The sequence below is a fragment of the Saccostrea cucullata genome, unplaced genomic scaffold, assembly GCF_032062105.1.
Source record: "Saccostrea cucullata isolate Sc308-1 unplaced genomic scaffold, CSIRO_AGI_Scuc_v1 ctg15643, whole genome shotgun sequence".
NCBI classification, from domain to species: domain Eukaryota; kingdom Metazoa; phylum Mollusca; class Bivalvia; order Ostreida; family Ostreidae; genus Saccostrea; species Saccostrea cuccullata.
In genome coordinates this window covers 10056-14060 of record NW_026918181.1, presented here as the reverse complement: position 1 = coordinate 14060, position 4005 = coordinate 10056, and the positions used below count along the sequence as shown (strand labels likewise).

Sequence of the window (4005 nt, the reverse complement as noted above, 5' to 3'; positions counted from 1 at the left end):
TATGGCAAATAGGAAATGACCATCAATGCAATAAAAACATGTTTCCCAAATTCGGAGCATATCTTGTGTTCGGCATTTGCAGGAAAATGCCCAAAGAAATCTATTGAAAAAGTAATGTCCCCTAAAAAAAAACCAGGAACACTGCTACTCAATCACTTTTTTTCAAAAACTGGTCTACTCAGTGTAGAAACAGGGTCTCTGATTTGGAAAGGTAACAAGAGATTTTGGAGGAATATGCAAGTTCATGTGGGGCTTACCTAACAGATAAACTACTTCCAATTCTGAAAATGAAGGTTTTGTAACCAAGGCTGAAACAAAAACTTCTTTGGAAAAACAACAACTGCGAAAGTATGGATTCAAATTCCAATGTATAAACTCTCAATTTGCTAACATAAACCTAAGATCGGGTCGCACATAACAAATAAATTCTATATTAAAAAAAGATAAAGATGAATGATTAATTTTAAATACATATTAATTTAATTTTTAAATACATCCCAATGTCATTTGAGTTTTAAATGTAAGCCTATATATGGACATTTGAAGGATGGGTTTAAGCGCGGCAATATTAACTTTTGATTCTAAGAAAAAACGTATATAATGCAGACTTCTGCTAAGTTGATTTTCTTGATATCCAAACAGAAGCTCAGATAATTTTTTTTCTTTTGATAGGTGTTGCAAACCCAGGGAGTGGAAAGTCTCCTACCTTTGATTTTGCAATGGGCAGCCCCCTAGAAACTATATCACAGGAGTCGGGAAAGCCTATTCACGTCTCTGAGTGCTCAAAGACAGCTCTTCTGAAAGTGCAGAAAGACCTCGGAGGAAGAGGGATCATTTGTGCTGATTAAGTTAGCCAATTTCTTAGTTCCATGCCGAGGCGCAGCCAGGCGGATTCATCTGGTAGGAAATTTTTTTAAATAGGGGCGTATCTGATGTAAAATATAAAATTACAAGATCAGTATATTTGACAATACTTTTTATTTACATGATCATTGCTATTACAAAGTGTACATAGTCTTTTAAGTAATAGTATCATGCTCATCTTCCCAGCTCCACTGGTAGAGGTGCGATTGGAGTGTAGAATTTGACATGTCTTTTTCTCAATATTTAAGTCATTTTCAACACTTAAATAGTTAAGTTTCATAAAGTTTCTGACAATAATTTTAGATGAATTTTAATATCAGAGTGTCATGTTTGTATAAACTGATTCTTTAGTGTTGGCTTGAAGCAGTAGACACACAATCTTGATTATAGGATTAAAATAAAAATGTTCATTCCAAATACGAGTCCCAGATAGCCCACATGAAAATAAAATACGACGAACACAGTCAATTCACATGTAGATTCTTAACAGTTTCTTTTTGTGAATATGTAATTAAATATTGCTATATAATATACGTGAAGTTTTTGTCTTTAAGGTACATTGCTATAAGGGGAAATAAGTCTTAATGACACAAATGTCCATTGTTCGTTTATAAATTTGTTAAGTACCTTTTTGTCCAATTTTGCCCTGCAAGTCTTGCTATAGTTGTTGGTAAATTATACTGAATATACATTTGCTTTGGGAATTCATAAAAGTTTTATAAAAATTGCAAATGAGTGTGCAGAGGATAATGACCGTTAAACTGTGTTTCATTTTTATTTCCGCGTCAGAAATTGATTCTTGTTTAAATCAGTAATAATGAAACGCAGTTGATTGGATTGTGATGTGATACTTTACAGAATAGTTCTGCTTTTCTACACATAATTCTTGTCATTTTAGTTAGTTTGAACCACAAGGGCATCTTATCCACTTTGTTTGCTACTTTCATTTTGTATTACAGCAATTATTGTATATATTTTACTATTTTATAAACGGTGAAATTCTTGAATATATAGATTTTTTCTCATTATTGTAAGACAGGTGAACGACAGCTACTCCTAACCCTTTGGGGAGGAAGGGGACATAGTGTGGCTTATGCCAGCAAGGCAGATGTTGAAATTTCAAAGTCTGGCCTTATGTTAGAGGATTCACTCAGCCATATTGCATGGCTGAGATCATCTATGAAATGAAAGAGAACAGTGGCAGCTTGTTTGAAAGATTTTTATTTTGGATGTTGCCATGATATATCTACTCTGGAGGTTAAACTGTAGTTTATAAATTAAGCAGGTACCTGTAATGGCGACACTGCATTCTTCAGTTTCTAATTGGGTTTAGATTATTTATTATTATTAGAGTACGGAAATGAACAGAAATGAATAAATTGTGTTTAATACTGAAGATATCTTTTTGATACTTGTATCTAATTGGTTAACAAAAATGGTGAGAAAATTAACAGCATTCTTTTATCGAATAAAATTCATTTATGGCAAGCACAAAAAGAAAAGAGACGTAAGGAAAATTAATCTTAACAATTAATTTGCCTTGTTATAAGCCTCACAGTGAGTGTCTTTATTTTTATTCATGATTATATGCAACAATTGCATCAGGAAGATAAGGCAGCCCATGAGGAATTCAGATCTCAGTATTTGTTGCACTCATTAAATCCTGTGTATCAGGAGATATTACGTGAACATGAAGGAGATTTTCCTAGAGTATACAGATTTTCTCCTGAAGCACAGGAGTATTTAAATGAGATAGAGGAAAAAGTACGCTCGACGTGTTGGGACAGTCCTCGGCCATGGTTGTGGAAAGCAGCGATGATTAGGATAGTGCAGAAGACATGGAATCCATTAGGAGTCCTATTGGATCTAAATACATGGATCAGTTAGGTCGTTTGACACTAATTATTCATGTATTTACATCCGTCCTGCATCAAGTACTGAGAAGGATGGCTGGAAGCATTCTAATTCCCCTTGAAAATCCACTGGTCAATGTGAATGAGGGCCCTTCTGATGATGCATCACCAGGGTCTGACAAGTCTAGAGGAAACTGGAAACTATCTTTGATGTTGGAAATACTCGGAATGATGCACAATGTAGAAAATGTTCTGATTCATTATCTATTTTATCAAAGATTATCAGAAATAACTATTTTCACAATTAAGAAGTAAAATGATTTTATGATAGTTACTTGTAAACAGCTGCAAGAAAATGTAAAGTAAAGTGATTCTTGGCTAAAGATTACGATATGAGTATTTCATTTTATTTTGTTATTAATTTGACTATTTTATTCACAGGGTATTCATGTACCATTAATTGAATAAATCCTATTAACTTTCCACAACGGACTCATTCATCTTTACCGGACTACCGGTTACACGTGAAGGAAATATGGGAGTGCGAGTACAATGTGTTCAAGCAACAAAGTGCCTGTTTAAAGAAAATAATTACTGACAAAACACCAGTTTTACAAAAAATACAAGGGATGTGTGACCGAAAATCAGATATTACAAGGCGTTCTGGATGAAACCCTTTAGGAATGGTTGAAGTGGACATTAAAATTCCTGACCAGTGGCCGGATCACATGCAAAAAAGTTTAACTCCATACGAATATTTTCAGGAGATAACACCCATATTTTGCACTACAGACATTCCCTTCGACGCCATTGGTTCTCAAATGCAGAATCACGCACGTGAAAACAATCTAATTGAAAATCCTCGTCGACTTCTCGTAGGTGGCTTACGTGCTAGAAAAAATTCTTCTTGTTACACCACTCTTGAAATGGTATCTCAACCACAGATTGGATGTAACCCGCATTTACCAGGTGATTGAATATACCCCAAGTAGATGCTTTCGAGACTGCGCAGATGACCAACAACCGTCGCCTTGGAGATAGGGATCCATCTATGGTAATTTTAGCCGGTACGTCAAAGCTAGAGGTAATTTTAGCTATGGATCAGTTTAAACATCGGGAAATTAAATATGTGAAAGGAATTGAAGAAGCCACCATAGAAGTGCATGATTCAAAATTCATTAATTTGACAGATCTAGAACACCATGTTTTCGAAATAAAAAATAACGAAAAGTAGAATTTCTTATGTCCTCCCTGTACAACTTGGTTAATGCCAAATTACGGATGTTGC

At 34.6% G+C, this 4005-nt stretch overlaps 1 pseudogene; it reads left to right on the top strand.

Annotated features, from left to right (window-relative positions):
• Positions 1 to 15: 15 nt before the first annotated feature.
• Positions 16 to 3032, top strand: LOC134258897 (uncharacterized; annotated as a pseudogene).
• Positions 3033 to 4005: the final 973 nt, after the last annotated feature.